This window comes from Ovis aries, chromosome 8, assembly GCF_016772045.2.
Source record: "Ovis aries strain OAR_USU_Benz2616 breed Rambouillet chromosome 8, ARS-UI_Ramb_v3.0, whole genome shotgun sequence".
NCBI classification, from domain to species: Eukaryota; Metazoa; Chordata; class Mammalia; order Artiodactyla; family Bovidae; genus Ovis; species Ovis aries.
Window position 1 is genome coordinate 35,198,409 of NC_056061.1, and position 19,125 is coordinate 35,217,533.

At 36.0% G+C, this 19,125-nt stretch overlaps 1 protein-coding gene and 1 non-coding gene across 8 annotated transcripts in view; both read right to left on the minus strand.

Annotated features, from left to right (window-relative positions):
• The window catches only part of GRIK2 (glutamate ionotropic receptor kainate type subunit 2), a 732,858-nt gene that overhangs the window by 54,177 nt on the left and 659,556 nt on the right, over positions 1-19,125 (minus strand). The gene's annotated exons all lie outside the window — the stretch shown is intronic.
• TRNAS-GGA (transfer RNA serine (anticodon GGA)) lies at positions 1,635-1,706 on the minus strand. Its single transcript has one exon. It is a non-coding gene; the product is annotated as a tRNA-Ser (tRNA).

A 19,125-nucleotide genomic window follows, 5' to 3' on the forward strand; every position in this document is an offset into this window, starting at 1 on the left:
AATCTTTGCTCAAACATCACTTTTTCAAAGGGACTTCCCTTGTTTATTCTCTTTATAATGCCATTCCAAGATAACACAGATGTTCCTCCTGCTTTATTTTCATCTATAGCACTTAATAACTATGCTGTATAGTATATTACATATTTCTTATTTTTTACTGATGTATTAGTTCAGTTCCTAGCTCCTTTTGTTATGAGATAAACTACACAAAGATGGAAAATTTCGCTTTGTTATGTTCATCATTTTATCCCCTTCTACTTAGAATAGTGCCTGATGTACATTAGGTACTAGAAGCTATTTATAGAAAGTGTGTGTGAGTGCATGCCTGTGTGTTAGTCATTCAGTTACATCCGACTCTTTGTGACCCCATGGACTATAGCCTGCCAGGCTCTTCTGTCCAATCAGTCATTTCAGTTATACGTTAGGTGCCTTCCTTTCAATACCTGTACTAGGTGTAGAGATACTAGACACCACCACTCAACAAGAGTCATGAAGAGTACAAAAAGCAACCAAATAGTCATTAAATAGAATATATACCTAAAAATTGCAAATGTTGGCTACAGTGTTCTATGAGAACATATAATTATGTTAAAAGTTACTAGCTTAAATGTTAAAGGCATATTGTGTGCATGCATGCTAAATCGCTTCTGTGGTGTCTGACTCTGTGACCCTAGGGACTGTAGCCTGCCAGACTCCTCTCTCCGTGGGATTCTCTAGGTAAGAATACTGGAGTGGGTTGCCACACCTTCCTCCAGGGCCTCTTCTAGACCCAGGGATTGAATCTGTGTGTCATATCGCCTGCATTGGCAGGCTGGTTCTTTACCACTAGCACAACCGGGAAACTCACCTAAGCTCCAATGGAAAGCTACTCAGCCATAATAAGGAATCAGTTTGAGCCAGTAGATTTTTAAATCATTCTATGTTCTCATAGAAGGACTTCCCTGATAGCTCAGTTGGTAAAGAATCCGCCAGCAATGCAGGAGACACTGGTTCGATTCCTGGGTCAGGAAGATCCCCTGGAGAGGGAATAGGCTACCCACTCCAGTATTCTGGCCTGGAGAATCCCATGGACTGTACAGTCTGTGGGGTTGCAAAGAGTCGGACATGACTGAGTGACTTTCACTTCACTTCACATGTTCTCATAGTATACTGTAGCCAACCTTTGCAATTTTAAAGTATGTATCCTATTTAATGATTATTTGGTTACTTTTTGTACTCTTCATGATGGCTGTTGAGTTACAGTGTCAAGTGTTTCTCTACACCTAGCACAGGTACTGAGAGAAAAGCATCTGATATATATTTGAAGGAATGGATAGAGTACACTATTGAAGTGGTAAGCAATTAGTTATGAAACATCAGGTTATTATAAAAAATATAGTATTGCTGAAGAAGCATCCCTCCCAAATTTAGAAAATACATTTTTTATTAATTCTAAAGGTATTAACTACACATGAAGTTATAGGATAACTGAAAGAAATATTCAGATTGATCATGAAAATGTACTAAATCTAATTCACTCAGTTGTGTCCAACTCTTTGTGACCCCATGGACTATAGCCTACCAGGCTCTTCCCTCCATGGGATTCTCCAAGCAAGAGTACTGGAGCGGGTTGTCATTTCCTTCTCCAGGGGATCTTCCCAACCCAGGGATCAAACCTGGGTCTCCTGCATTCCAGGCAGACACTTTAACCTCTGAGCCACCAGGGAAGTCCAATCTTCATGCAGGTAAGTTTAAATAATGGGCTAATTACCATTAACATAAGGATCCATTACAGGAAGGCTCAGATTGATATTGCTATGTATATTCTTAGCTACTTTTCTTAAAACTACTCAACTTAGAACTTATTATTGTGCGAATCCTATGCTAAGCATTTTAAGAACATAATGTTATTTAAATCTCTTCATGTCCCTGTGATATAGGTTTTGGGATAGCCATCACAAATGAGAAAAGTGAGATTAGGGAAATTAAACATCTATCCCAACATTTAAGGCAGCCTTGCAACTTGCCTACTAAAGCCACTTGCTGTGAGTTTTAACAGTGGACACAATTTTGCTGAAATTGCTTTTCTGTAATTAGTTGTTGGTATTACTTAAGGCAGTGATTTAGAGATACACCAAAATAAACTTTAAGTACTGTAGGATGAAGCAAAATAGATGCACGACAAAACCCCATGGACAGAGGAACCTGTCAGCTACAGTCCATGTGGTCACAACAGTCAGACACGACTTAGCAATTAAACCAACACCAACAGGTTAAACAATCCAAAGTTTAAAAGGAACACCAAAAAATACTTATGCAAATGAGTATATGTAATGGAAAACAACAACAACAAAAATCCAGTAGAAATACCAAAAGAAGGGGGAAAAAAAACTCAGAATTATATGCATAATAAGATATAGTTGAGTTTCAAGAAACACCCTTTGAATTAAATTCAAAAAAATGATGATTTTAGGTATCTGTTAAGTGATTCCTAAATAAAGCTAAATTTAACCTTAAATTTAAGAGGATGGTAAGAAACTTGTGGTTTGTCTGTGTGTGTGTGTGTGTGGGGTGTGTGTGCATGAGAAAGAGAGAGTTGGCAATCTGTTCAATTCCCCCTATATCACCTGAACAAAATTAAATCCACTGGGTGCAGAAAGAATATTTTAAGCAGTTAGAGGCTAAATTCAAACCAATTACAGGACAGTTTACAAGGAAAATGAGTAGGTATCCACCATTAACCAGCCCAGGGTTTCGTCCATGAAGGAAGGTCAATAACTACATGCTTTATTTAACACTGTCTATCAAAGGCAGTGGCAGAGACAACCCGCATGTGTTCTAGCCATAACTCTTTTGTATTTAATTAAAATTACTTTTGTCAAGAATTCTTTCTTTGTTTTGATACAAGTCTCTATTAGAATCTTCTGCCTGTACCTTCAAGTAGAAATAGGTCACATGTGGCTATATCTCTGATTAATTCCTAGCATTCAATAACCATTTCAAGTTAGAAAAGCATAGATTTGGAGGTTGTCTTTTAGATACTGTCTCAATAAAACTGATAATTAACTTTTATTTTTCCTTAGTCCAAATTTTATATTTGGTATATACCTATTATTTTTTTCTGTTTTCATACTGTTCATGGAGTTCTCAAGGCCAGAATACTGAAGTGATTTGCCATTCCCTTCTCCAGGGGACCATGTTTTGTCAGAACTCTCCACATGACCCATCCATCTTGGTTGGCTCTACATGGCATGGCTCATAGTTTCAGTGAGTTAGACAAGGCTGTGATCCATGTGATCAGTTTCCTTAGTTTTCTGTGACTATGGTTTTCAGAGGCTTATGGAAGCTCTCTGCTGGGAGAAACTGACCATGGGGGAAACTGGGTCTTGTTATGATGGGCGGGGCCAAGTTCAGTAAATCTTTAATCAAATTTTCTGTTGATGGGCAGAGCCGTGATTTCTCCCTGTTGTTTGGCATATCATGACCTCCAAAAAGCTGGCTTAAAACTCAACATTCAAAAAACTAAGGTCATGACATCCAGTCCCATCACTTCATGGCAAATAGATGGGGAAACAGTGGAAACATTCAGACATGTTATTTTCTTGGGCTCCAAAATCACTGTAGATGGTGACTGCAGCCATGAAATTAAAAGACACTCGTCTCCTTGGAAGAAAAGGTATGACCAACCTAGACAGCACATTAAAAAGCAGAGATATCACTTTGCTGACAAAGGTCCATCTAGTCAAAGCTATGGTTTTTCCAGTACTAATGTATGTATGTTAGATTTGGACCATAAAGAAAGCTGAGCCCCAAAGAACTGATGCTTTTGAACTGTGGTGTTGGAGAAGACTCTTGAGAGTCCCTTTGACTACAAGGAAATCCAACCAGTCCATTCTAAAGGAAACCAGTCCTGAATATTCATTGGAAGGACTGGTGCTGAAGCTGAAGCTTCAATACTTTGGCCACCTGATGCAAAGAACTGACTCACTGAAAAAGACTCTGATCTTGGGAAAGATTGAAGGCAGGAAGAGAAGGGGACAGCAGAGGATGAGATGGCCGATGGCACCACTGACACAATGGACATGAGTTTGAGCAAGCTCCAGGAGTTGGTGATGGACAGGGAAGTCTGGTGTGCTCCAGACCATGGGATTACAAAAAGTCAGACATGGCTGAAGAACTAAACTATTATTTTTAAAATAAGTTCCTGACTTAGCATTTAATACCTAGGTAGCTACAGATCTTATTCCATTTTATTTCTGCTTGCTAATGTTTAAGCTTTAATTTTGTTCAGTAAGCTCTGAAACAGGAGCTCCATTCCAGATCTCTCTTTCTCCACAGACACAATCACTCAAGAACAGTAGACTATGCCAAGCTTTTTATACCAGTGATCTAGGTTTCTTTCTAAATAGGTCCAATCTTAAACTTTATTTGATCACAGATAATCTATATAATCTATGAAACTTTCAACCATTTTTTAAAAGGAATATCCACATTTTTGAATGAATTACTGAAGTATAAGTAGTAATAGTATTAAAAATAAACAAGCACTCCAACAACCTTACTCAAGTAAGGTTTCAAAAGTGTTGTTACAAAAAAATATTTTCGGACGTGTGTCTGTGTATGTGTGTTCCTATTTAATCAGTCAATTTTGTTAAAATTAGGAAGAACTAGTTAACTGAAAACCCTACAGTTGGTGGATCAGAGGGTAGAAAATCTGCTAGCCAAGGTAGGAGACCTGGGTTCAGTCCCTTGGTTGGGAAGCTGCCCTGGAGAAGGGAATGGCAACCCACTCCAGTATTCTTGCCTAGAGAATTTCATAGACAGAAGAATCTGGTGGGCTACAGTCCACTGGGTCGTAAAGAGTCAGACATGACTAAGCTACTAAGACTACTACTACTCTTTAACTGAAAATATATTTTTCCTCTAATTCATTTAACAAAGTACATAAAATTCTGTATCATGGTGTATGGACTTTATTTTGAAAAGTGAAAGTGAAGTCACTCAGTCGTGTCCGACTCTTTGTGACTCCGTGGACTGTAGCCTACCAAGCTCCTCTGTCCATGGGATTCTCCAGGCAAGAATACTGGAGTGGGTTGCCATTTCCTTCTCCAGGGGATCTTCCTAACCCAGGGATGGAACCTGGGTTACTGGCATTGGAGGCAGACGCTTTAACCTCTGAGCCACCAGGGAAGCCAGTATATTGGGGCTGGTGCATGGGGATGACCCAGAGAGATGTTATGGGGAGGGGAGGTGGGAGGGGGGTTCATGTTTGGGAACACATGTACACCCATGGTGGATTCATGTCAATGTATGGCAAAACGAATACAGTATTGTAAAGTAAAATAAAGTAAAAATAAAAACTAAAAAAAATTATTACAAATAGACTCATTCAAAATGAATAGAAAAAAGTTCACTTTAAAAGCTAGAGAGGAGAATTGTTCTTGACAATGCCAATGAAATTAAAGAATAATATGGATTGCTTAGATAAATATGTGAGTCTAACTATACTCATAAAAAAAAAACAAGAAAATGTTCTGAATTGTTTATATACAGAGCTTTAATCTTTAAATGTGGGGACACCACTTTGGCCACACTGTGGTTGAAATAAATAAAGAAAGGTATATGCTAGTATTTAAACACAAACTTATTCACATTCACAAAACTCACTTTTTAAAATTTTGAATTAATTTTGGATGTGATTGAGGTTTCAAGGGCAATTTAAAAAATAACAACCATAATTCAGCCTTCTTAATACGCAGGCATGGGAGCTCAGCTGTGACTAAAAATGCATGAAATTAGATATGGATGGATTTAGTTAAAGAAAAGAAACATCAAGTGAAAATATGGTACAAAATAAGAATATTAAACCTAAGGAATGTGATTAAGAATTTCAATGAACCTCTAAAAAGACTAAACAGTAAAATTTTAGGTCTTTACCTTCACTTTCATTAATAGGCATTAAAATTTTATTATAATATAAATTAGCAAATTCCTAACTGAAAGCTAATGAATAGCATTAGTGAAAATTGCATAATAAATAATATAAAAATGATATGAAAAGAAACTAAAATTCAGTAAATATAACATAGATGGACTTTTTATTTCTAATATAATTATATGATTATTCACCTTCTGGACAGTATATTTTTAACCATGTAATCTCTATCAGGGAAAGTAAAACTGAAGGACTAGTTAAAACTTCAATATGGATAAATGATAATTTGGTACTCACTTTTGAATTCAAGAATTTTATGAAAAAAAAGCACTTCTCTATTACAATAATAGCTGGGAAATTAATAACAACAAAAATATTAGAAAATATAGTACAATATTATTTCAGTATTTTCTGTTTAGCCATCTCTCTTTATCAGTCATGCTTTCTATTGTGCCTTAGAAAATAAAAAAAGTTTTTTCATAAAGACTATCAGTCTTTTCAATAGAATGAATTTGTCACTTTATTTTTACTTTCCATTTGACTGTGTCCATGTCCAGAAAGCACACAGTTCTCCATAAATAGAAAATGAATCAATAACTTATTAAATGAACATTATCCAATCAACACATCCAGATGACTCTTGCACTTTCAAAATACTCACTTTGCCTTAAATTTGATGCATTTTAAAATACTTTTTCTAGAATTGCCTTCAGAGGTTATACTATATCCTTTCAAATATTTTCATTATTGACAATGGTGGCTCAGCCAGTAGAGTCCTCCTTCAATGCAGGAGACCCAGGCAATCCACTCCAGTATTCTTGCCTGGAAAGCCCACGGACAGAGAACTACAGTCCATGGGGTCCCAAAGAGTCAGACATGACTTAGCAACTAAACTATCATACCTATTGGGATAAATTTTCTTTGGAAAAGAAGAAAACATATTTGGAGTAAAACAATGTTTAAATGTAAGCTGTACACTACCTTTGTTGTTGTTCTGAAAGCAGGATAGTTTTATAAAAGGAGCTGGTTTTCTTGTGCTGTATATAACTATGTTTTAAAAGTAACTCTTAAATGAAAGCTCTAAGAATTTTTTTTTTTAAGCAAACCACAATGTTGAAGATAATCTCTTGAGGGGTTTTCTTTGCTAAATGGTATTCATTTCATGGATACAATCTATAGGATTTGTACATAATGTAGTCCTCTTAAAGATGGTTTTATTTATTTTTAATATTTTTTTATCTATTTAGAGGGAAAATATTTATATAAAAACTAAATCTGCCTACAATCCCTTTAACATCTGTATGGGTAACAGGATGTTCAACTGGATATTTCAGTTGGACACCAAGAAAAAATTGACTTAAAACACAAAGTGTGAAATATACAACCAGAGGGCATTTCATAGCACGTGCGTGTGTTCAGTCACTTCAGTCATGTCTGACTCTTTGTGACTCTATAGACTGTAGGTCGCCAAGCTCCTCTGTCCATGGATATTCACCAGGCAAAAATACTGGAGTGGGTTGTAGTGCCTTCCTCCAGGGGATCTTCCCAACCCAGGGATCAAACCTGAGTCTCTCATGTCTCCTGCATTGGCAGGTAGGTTCTTTACCACTAGAGCCACCTGGAAAGCTCAATTGATGGCATATCTAGAAGCTATTGTGCTTCCCTGGTGGCTCAGTGGTAAAGAATAGACTTGCAAAGCAGGAGACATAGAGACACAAGTTCAATCCCTGCGTTGGGAAGAAATCCTGGAGGAGGTCATGGTAACCCACTCCAGTATTCTTGTCTGGATAATTCCATGGACAGAGGAGTCTTGTGGGCTATAGTCCATGGGGTTGCAAAGAGTCAGATGTGACTGGAGTGACTTAGCACGCACACACACTAGAAGCAATTAGATCACTGATCCGCAGAGAATATAATAAGATAATGACAGAGCTTAAGAACAGATATTTTAAGGATAATTTAAGAAAGAGCTGTGTTCTGACTAGAATTCTCAACACTCTTGCTCTGGTTTAAGTGGGATGTATCTCACATTCCCATGTGTGTAACGTACCTCATATTCCAAACTGGTTGAGAGGCAACAGGTGGAAGAGGTTGGTCAAAATCCACTACATCAATTGACATGGAAAACTGCTGCCCTTCACACCGTTAAGATAAAGCTAAAGAATAAATGCCTACAGATGAGAAATAACTACATCCATTTCCGGGATGACACAGGGGTTTGAAACCTCAGGATGCAATGCAGGTATCTGAGTAAGAATGCGAATCTTTGCCTAAAGGGGCAATTGCCATGGGAAGAAGTAGCTTGCCATCCAGTTCACTCAGACTAAGCACTTGCTGACGTAGGTGTCACAGCTACCCCAGCAGAATCCTGTTGTTGCTTCTAATGAAGCTGCAGATGTTGAGGAATGCCGCCTTTGCTGATGGCAAGTTTTTGTTACATCCATCAAAAAGATATTATGTCAAGACAGCATCAAACCAGATGGTAAAGACAAGCTTTGAGATGGCAGTTTGACTGACTCCAGTCTTAAATTTTGGCTGATGACATCTTTTTGACTTGATAAAACTAAGCACAACTGCTAGCATAACCAACTAATTTGCCTGAGCAAATGCTACTAATAAAATAGCCATTTTAATGATGTTGAGGAAAATTTTGTTTTAAAAATTGAGGCAAAAGAGCCAACTGGAAACACCATAAACTATTTCTTAAAATCCTTCTATAGGAAAAGAGAAGCTAAAATGTTTCAATGCGTATTTTGAACAAAAGAAAATGCCTTTAGAACGACTCATAGAATATTTTAGAGTGTTGCTTAGTTACTTTTAGAAAAGGTGCATTATTAGTGAAATCATTAAAATTGTTTTCTTTAAAGCCTTTCCTAGCAACATTGCCATTAAAAAAAAAAAAATGTTGCTTAAGTTGTCATAAAGCTGTAGTTATTTACTACACTCAAGCTAAGTGACCTAATACACAGGCATGTTCCTTGCTCTGGGCTTCCCAGATGGCTCAGTGGTAAAGAATCCACCTGCCAATGCAGGAGATGCAGGAAATGCAGGTTCGATTCCTGGGTCAGGACGATTCCCTGAAGGAGGTAATGGCAACTTACTGGGAAAAATCCCATGAATAGAGGAGCCTTATGGGCTATAGTCCACAGGGTCACAAAGAGTTGGACATAACTGAGCACACAGGCATGCTTTGCCCTAACTTTTCATGATTTCCAAACTCTCCTATTTTTAATGATTTTTCCTCAGGAGATTGCATACACATATTTAATTAGGTATTTGACTTACAAGAATACAGTTTCCTACCTAAAATAATACACAATGTTCCTGAATCTGCCCATGAAACCCATATATAACAGACATTAGACAGTTGTGCAGAAAATGATCAGAGAAGTAAAGCCAAAGACAGGGGAATAGGTGAAGGCAGAAGGGCAGTCATTAATGCAGTAAAGGAACTTAAGACATCAAAACGTGAATATTTTTGTATACGATGTTTTACATAGTAATTAATCTGGAGCTCATTATCTTCTATTCAAAGGTTTGGTCAGTCTATAACTTTCCTTTACTGCTACCACTGGGAGATAAAAGTCTCTCTATGGTGTTGGTGGAAGGCATTCCAGAGAGTGAAGTGTACCGTTATGTTTAAAAAAATCACATTGACCTAAGTGTTAGTAAACTAGGAACAGTAATAGTATATGTTTATAGAACTACTTTTTTTTTTTTTGAGATGCACACATCTCTTAAATAACTGCAAGCGGAGACCAGTAACACTTGGAGTTTATATAAAAGCCCTGCCAGGATTAGCCATTACAATGAAGACAAAGTGGGGCAATGTTCAAAGGGATGGACAAAAGTAAGTCCATAATACTGAACTACATAATTTAAAAAGTGCTTCATTAACTGGATCTGTTAATTCTTTTTCATTTTGTGTGTTCCGAGAACATAGAAGACACATCTACATGACCATGAAATATCCAAACCAAAACTAATTAATGCATGCTTAGTTATACATTTGTTGTCAAAATAAATGATTGGACTAGTTTATTTCAATTAATTTAATCAATCCTTAGTGAGCTTACTTCTGAATAATTTGATCTAAGTACTCTTTTGTAACTTATAATATACATTAGTTTTTCTGATATATTTCATTGTAAATATATATGTATATATATACATGCATGTATATGCTATTTAATATGTATAAAATGTCATGCATAACACAGTAGATAATAATAATGCATTGTTCTAAAAATTTTCCTCAGAAGTTATAATAAGATAGTAATGGTTTTGACTATTCATAGTTTTACAGTAATTTGTTCTTTTTCAAAATCCTGAAGCACTCTCTTTCAATAAGATTAACTATGGTTCACAAGAAGTTTATCTTGGACTCATCAGAACATAAAATCATTTTTAGAAAAGAAATGAACCTTTAGCGGGGCTTCTCAGATGGTGCTAGTGGTAAAGAACCCTTCTGTCAATGCAGGAGACATGTCTCCAAGTTTGATCCCTGAATAGAGAAGACCCCTGGAGGAGAGTATGGCAACCCACTCCAGCTTTCTTGCCTGGAGAATCCCACGGACAGAGGAGCCTAGTGGACAGTCCGTAAGGGTCACAAATAGTTGGACGTGACTTGGAATGCATGCAAGCAGATGCCTTTAGAAAACACTTTACAATTGGAAAAGCCAAAAGTAAAATCTTAGATAAATCATCTAATATTTATATATCCTATGTATTTTATGTTTTAGAGGCAGCACTACTTCTAGAATTCAATCCCCCAAACTAATGGCCTCATTTTTAACCTATCATTTAACCTATCAGTAATAAATCTCAGAGTGTATTATTAATGATAGGTCACCACAAACAGATCTCACATGAGTCTTTTTTGTTGGTTATCATTTTTGTTAACCTCTTTCTATGGCCATAGAAAATGATTATAGACTTCTAAATCATCAAAACCCATTCTTACTTGTTTTTCTCATCAGATGACCTTGTCTCCAGTTTTGCTGAAGCCATTCATGTCAGTTCCCTTTTATCCCTCTTGCCTACCTTGTGTTTTATTAGAAATATGCTTCCCTGTAACACACCTCTATGCTGTTGCTTGATCATGAGCTATTATACTTCTCCAAGTCCTGACTCAAAAACTATGCTCTCTCTCCCATGTCCTTCCCATCTCTACCTTTCAAATGTGTGTTGGTTGCTCAGTCTTGTCCAGCTCTTTGAGACCCCATGGATTGTAGCCCACCAGGCTCCTTTTTTCATCGAATTATCCAGGCAAGAATACTGGAATGGGTAGCCATTCTCTTCTCCAGAGGATCTCCCCAACCCAGGGATCAAACCCAGGTCTACTGCATTACAGGCAGATTCTTTACCAACTGAGCCACCAGGGAAGACCAAAGCCTCTCAAATAACTTCGTCCTATTTGCACAGTAAACACACCAATGGCTTTCTCTCTTTACTCAGTCTTCTTGACATTCACTCTCCTCTCTTGTGTTATATAACATTATAGTTTAATGGTTCCACCTCTCTAATCTATTTTAAGATGCCACTTTCTTTCTTTCTTTCTAACTTTCCCTTCTAACATTTGATTTCTCTAAACGTTTCTGCCATTGCCTTTTCAAACTTTACCTTTGGTGAAAACTTTAAGAGTATGAATAATAATACATTAATGGAATGCTTTTCTCATCTAAGGTTCTCTTGGTAAGCAAACAAGGAAAGAGTCTATTTATTTCACAGTGCCAATCACTTGTAGTTCCAGTCTCTTAAACTCAAACCAGTTCAGAGCCACTGAAACTTTTTCCCCAAGAAAATCTTGTTTTTCCAACTTATGTTCATGCATATGGTATTACCTCTTTCTCCTTTCTTCCCTCACTATCACCTAGAATCAAAACTGTCCATTCCATATATTTTAATAAAATTCAACTTTTAAATTATAATAAGAATGTATTGTGTAAATTTTCTCATGGTATTTTCTGTGAGAAAAACAAGATATGTGCTACATATTCTGCCTCACACAGCTTAGATTCTATTAGGAGGGTCGAAAGAATACAGATTTTGATGATGCAAAGTAGATAAATAAAGCCACAAAGTGAAGGTGGAGGAAAAAGAATATTTTAGTAGATTACAAACTCATTTCTAAATGTCTTTGTCATTTACCGTTCCCTTATCTATTCCTCAAATGTTATTTGATTTCACCAGCTTATTATTTCTCATTCAAACTCACACTATGTATTCTTAAATTGGTCTATTTCCCTCTAATCGCTCTCTTTTTCAATTATCTTCTTAAAATATAATTTTTGATCACTCCACTTTGCTCCAACAGTTAAGGTCATAAATTTCTACAAATCTCCTCATAGGTTGTAACCACACTTCATGGAGTTTTACCTTTAAGGAAACTTCCATATTCAAATAAGCATACTAGTTTTACTAGGACCAATCGCCTTAAAAGCCAGAAATAAGTTTTGCTCACATTTGTATCATGCATGGCACCCAAGGTAGTATTTTACACATAAGAGGGACTCAACAAATATTCACTGATTTCCACCAAATTCAGATACTGTATAATTTTCAAATTACTGAAAAGTCTTATATAAATTTTTCCAACAAAATTAATACTACTTATTTTCATTTGAAATGACACGGGGAACATATATTTCTTTTTGATCAAAAATGTGCTATATGAACCTGAAGATAATTTTAATAATGATAGTAATAATAATAATGATTTAATATCAAATGATAATGTATTATTTATAATTATAGTACAACTTGCATATACATAACTCAATTGATCTTTCCAAACATTGCTCTACTAAACATATTATGAGAAAGAATGACAAGACTTAGAGAACTCAGGGGCCTAATAAGGATCATTAGTTTAATAAGAAATGATGCTGAGCCTAGAAGCCTTGTTATCTGTTCCCAAATCAAATATTTCCTTCTACTAATATCTCCTAATTAGTTCTACCAAAGAATAATAGGAGCTAGATTTATGTATTTTCATGGAGTTGCTCAGTAATTTACTCTCCAAAATAAATGTTTTGTTTTATTCTTTAAGACATAATTTTTATTTTTTCTCTACATCCAGTTCAGTCGCTCAGTCGTGTCCAACTCTTTGTGACCCCATGAATCACAGCATGCCAGGCCTCCCTGTCCATCACGAACTCCAGGAGTTTACCCAAACTCATGTCCATAGTCAGTGATGCCATCCAGCCATCTCATCCTCTGTTGTCCCCTTCTTCTCCTGCCCCCAGTCTCTCCCAGCATCAGGGTCTTTTCCAGTGAGTCAACTCTTCCCATGAGGTGGCTACATTACTATCACACAAAATATTTACTTCACAGAAATCTTGGTATTATGGGCTTAATTTTGTAGTGTCACAATTTATATGTTGAAATTCGAACCCTCAGTACCTTAAAATGTGACTGTATTGGACATACAGCCTTTAACAGGTGATTAATGAAAAATGATTCAATTAAGTTGGGCCCTAATCCAATCTGACTGTTGCCCTGATAAGGAGAGGAAATCTGGACACAGGAAGACACATGAAGAAGGCACACACCCAGCGGGAACACTGGCTGAACACACAAAGAGAAGTCAGCCAAGCCAAAGGCTTCAGAAGAAACCAACCCTACTAGCATCTGGAGCTAGAACTTCAGCCTCCGAAACTGTGAAAAAAATAACTTCTGCTTTAAGTCACTCACTCTGTGGTATTTTATTTTGGTAGCCCTAGCAAATGAATAAAATTGAGTAAGATAGAAGACATTTTAATGTACAATATTTGAAGCTTTAAAGATAGTTAACTGAGCTAAATGTAATGCTTTAGCATTCTAAACAATGGTCCAGTAGAAAAATTAATGTATCAGGGAAGTCTCTAATATATCAATTATAAAGCTTATTTATCTGAAAAGATTGGGTGAGTGGAGAGATTTATTCCTTTAACTGATGCATGCTGCTGCTGCTGCTAAGCTGCTTCAGTCATGTCTGACTCTGTGCGACCCCATAGACAGCAGCCCATGAGGCTCCCCCATCCCTGGGATTCTCCAGGCAAGAACATTGGAGTGGGTTTAACTGATGCATAGGACTGAGTAAACCCTCTTTTGTTATTCCTGGTTCCAGTACATACTTATACATTGACCTGGAGCTCAGAGATTGGCTTCTGGAATTTCCCTGTCTAAATATTATAATAGAAAGAAAATTATATGACTAATTTATAAATGATGCCATCCAAAATACATAGCAAAAACACATTTACAATTTTAGATTATATATTAATCTTTCATTTCAAGATCGACATTTTAATGAACATCTTTCATAGGATTATATACTGTGGATATGAGTATGATTATATGTGTGCATTATGTATGTATAGATATGGTCATGTCCTAGAGTAAATTATAAGCCATTAACTATATAGTTAATGGCCTACAATATAATGGGCCATATATATATATATATATATGTATATATATATATATATAATATTTCTATCTCTGACAATACAAATGTAACTATCAAAACGTCATAAGTAAAGAACATGTAGAAAAAGGAGAACTTTCCTGGTGGTACATCAGATAAGAATCCACCTGCCAGTGCAGGGGACGTGGTTCAATCCCTGATCCAGGAAGACTTAACATGCCTTGGGGCAACTCAGCCCATGCACCACAAAAACAGAGCTGGTGCTCTAGGGCCCAGAAGCCACAACTACTGAGCCCATGGGTCTAGAGCTTGTGTTCTACAAGAGAAGCCACTACAATGAGAAGCCCGTGCACCGCAACTAGGGAGTAGCCCCTGCTCACCACAACTAGAGAAAAGCCCACACAGCAATGAAGACCCAGTGCAGCCAAAAATAAATACACACATAAAATTAAGATACACAAACGTCCATGTCCATATCATTGAAAAAAAGAAAAGAAAAACACATGAAAATCTGTTAGTTCTTGTCAAAAAAGTAGATAAACACAAGCTGTTGAAAATGTGCACTTTCCCATATAAGTTAAGAAGAGATTATTGATGCCTTAAACTAATATTAGAATTATGATAAGCCCTTGGGTGCACAAAAAGAAGTGAGTTCTGTTGTGGAGGGGAACACTTGAATCTGAGAAAATGGGGTGGTGGTGTTTATCATCATAGGGTAGGAAGTATATATAAATACTTTATATTATATATATATATATCTATATATATATATATATATATCCCCCTTCTCTTCCTTCATATTGACTATATCATAACATGCTCTACAATGATTCTAAATAGGAGAAATAATGACAGCTAAGCCTTTGCAATGTGAGATGGAGAAAACAACCTGGCACCACAGGCCAGTGGAATGAAGATCTGCCACAGATACAGACAATGCTTTCATCTCTGAGAATAGAATTGCTTCCATTAATAATCATCTCTTCACTCATTATGTGGGATTAGAGGTTACAACTTTGAAATGTGGATCTTAAAAATAAGCAGGCCTGGAATGTAGGTATAGAAAGAGTCTCCCAAGGGATGCTCCACTGTAGTCGGGAGAAGCTGATGGACAAATAAGAACAGACTGCAAAGGCAGATTTGTCCAGCGGGACAGCTCACCTCTCTCTAACCTCCTAAAAGACTGTACAATGTGAGCAAGAGACTATTCTTGTTTTCCTCCTCTCAGTCTCTTATTACAACTTGAGGCAGATAAAGTTTCCGGAAGAATATAAAATTACAGGGAAAAAGATCTGCTCTAAAGAGAATATGAAACACTGTTAAAGACACACTGAAAAGGAGAGAGCAAAATGAAGAGAATTCATGGAACAGGCACATAAGAAAACAAAATATCAATATAATTAAATTAATAATTGATGATATTCAGACAAAACCAAGAAAGATTGACCAAATATAGGTAAATATAAAAAAGAAACTAGAAATACTATGTGGTATAATGTGATATTGATTTAAGGAACAAAATAGATGTATAAGGAACTACAGCTAAAGAATGCTTACATGATTAGAAGTCTTTGAGAACAGTTGGTTTAACTAAAAAAGGGAAGCAGGAAATAAGGGAAACAAAAAAAAAGTAATTCTAGTTAGTAGGATAAAAACAATGTCAGATTAATAGAGCTTTCAGAATGCTAAGCAGGACAAAAATTTTTAAATCTACTTCTAATTATACAGTGTAGAAAATTTTAAATACTATCAAAAAAGGAAATCAAATCAAAACAAAGAAACAACTATTTATAAGTTTTCACAACAGCAACCCTAGATATGAGAAGCCAAAGGAATACATATGCATATACTAGAAAAGAAAAAATAAATCGATTACTTCAATTTTTTCTGTAAGAACTAGAAAGAGTCAATGAAATCAACAGTAAACAGAGAAAGGAAATAATATATTGAAAAGAATTTGGTGAATTAGAAAACAGTAAACAGCAGAGAAAATCAATGAGATTAAAATCTAGCTTTTTTTAAAAGTCAATAAAATTTATAAGCTTGAAGCCAGAGTGATCAGGAACAAAAGAGAGATGAAGAAAATTCCCAGTATCAGAAATGAGAGACTTGATACCACTATAGATTTTATAGATATAAAAAGAAATAATAATTAGGCAATATTATGGGCTATAGTCAGTGGGGTCGCAAAAAGTCAGACACAACTGAATGACTCACACTTTCACTTTCTTAAACAACTTTATGCCAATAAGTTCAATAATATGGATTAAATGAACAAATTTCTTGAAGGCAAAAACCACCAAAGTTTACTACAAATAAGATATCTAGGGTCCACATCTATGAAAAAATAAAATTAGTCATTAACATTTTTTCACAAAGAAAATTCTATGCCTAAGTGATTTCACTAGTAATTTCTACCATACCTTAAGGATAGCACTAACTTCAATTCTAAATACACTCTTCCAAAGATTGAGGATGAAATGCTGCTGCTGCTTAGATGCTCAGTCTTCCCTGACTCTGCGACCTCCCGGACTACAGCCCACCAGGCTTTTCTGTCCATGGGATTCTGAATACTGAAGTGGCTTGCCATGTCCTCCTCTAGGGGTTCTTCCCAAACCCAGCCCTCCCACACTGCAGGCGGATTCTTTACCACTGAACCACCAGGGAAGCCCGAAGATGTAATATTCTTAACTTATTCTCTAAGATCCTCATTACAGTGATTTCCAACTGTAGACCAATATTCCTCATGAATATATGCAATAAAGTTCTTCAGAAATTTCTACCAAATATAATCCAACAATGTACAAAACGGACAAAACATAGAGAAGTAGGGTTTATCCCAATAATAGAAGGTTGCTTTCATATTAGAAAAAAAAAAATCTTGTTCACCATGTTACACATATGATCATCTCAAAAGATGGAAAGAAAGGGGGAAAAATTATTCCTAATTATAAAACCAAAATTTTTGTAATAGCAGAGAAATTCATCGATCTGATAAAAAGTTTTAATAAAACGCTGAAGCTAATATATCACTTAATGGAAGAATGAATGCTCCCATCTAGGTTCACAAACAAGAAAGGGCATTTCTTTACTAGTGTGTGAGATGAGAGCAACTGAAGCAGAAGCAGAGGATGTTAAGAAGAGGTGGCAAGAATGCACAGAACTGTGCGAAAAAGATCTTCATGACTCATATAATCACAATGGTGTGATCACTCACCTAGAGCCAAACATCCTGGAATGTGAAGTCAAGTGGGCTTTAGGAAACATCACTATGAACAAAGCTAGTGGAGGTGATAGAATTCCAGTTGAGCTATTTCAAATCCTAAAAGATGATGCTGTGAAAGTGCTGTGCTCAATATGCCAGCAAATCTGGATTACTCAGCAGTGGCCACAGGACTGGAAAAGTTCAGTTTTCATTCCAATCCCAAAGAAAGGCAATGTCAAAAATGCTCAAACTACTGCACAATTGCACTCATCTCATAAACTAGCAAAGTAATGCTCAAAATTCTCCAAGCCATGTATTTTTTAAAGGAGTTCAAATATGAACAAACAAATATGTCTGAAAGTAATGTTTTTAACAGATTTCAATCCAGGGCTTAAAGTAATTTAAGGTATTTGGAAGATTGGGAAATTCTACCACAGGCTGCTGCTGCTAAGTCACTTCAGTCGTGTCCGACTCTGTGCGACCCCATAGATGGCAGCCCACCAGGCTCCCCCATCCCTGGGATTCTCCCCACACTGGCACTGACAACACTCATCAAAATAGCTCAATGGTGGAGGAAATTGAGTTTGTAAGTAGTGATTCAATACAACAAATCCATGAGCAAGCCTTGCTGAGTAAGTGTAAGCAGTACAGGTCTGCAGGCGAGCATATCCAAGCAATAAAACAAACCACGAGGCCAGCTAAAGAACTCTATCACTCTGTGTCTGCTTTCTGAAGCAAGGACATTCTGATGAGAGCATAAGCAGATGCAAATTACAATGTCTAATCTTCAGCATTAATAACCGCTTTCTTGTCACTGATGAGGCTCCATTTTATATTGGAAATTATGAAAAATAGCACTGTCAAGTTAACATCTCAAGCAAATGAAAGTACCTTTGTGCAAATATGAAGATTGTCCTGCTGAAAAATTTCAGAGGAAACCAAAGTTTTTGACATCTTTTGGCTATATACAAAAACTGAACAACTGGACGATGCTTATCAAATATAATGGAAAAGAAATAAACCTGATTGTAGTAGTTTTAAAAGATTATTTTCCACCATTTGAAACATCTTACCTTATTCACTTTGTTATCAAGTTTTCCCTCCAACTATAATGGCCTCTTCTGACAGAAAATCTAATGTAATATCAGAGAATAAAATTAAAGTAGTTTTGATTAAAAAAATAATTTTTGCCAAACTTCTCACTGACAGGATTATGCAAGGTTTTAGAAGTGGACTTCAGTACAGTGAGAAATTTAGAATAACTCAAGAACTCAATTAATCAAGGAGTATTATGGTATTATAGCAGAATTTCCAATAATAGTTGAAGGAAACAAAGCTGAAGAAATTTTGTTCAAATAGCTTACTGTGGATTTTTCTCTAGTCTAATTCAGTGATGTTACATGGACACTATAGTTTTTATATTCTTCTTAAAATATCTCCTTGTATTAATAACATATTATATATATTATATAAAACATACTATGAACTTATCTAAATGGGTGTATAAATTTTAAGCCAAAACAATGGGGATAATAGTTATGTTAATGTCTTGTTTTAAAACAAATATTTAAATAATTTCATGAACAGGCACATTCA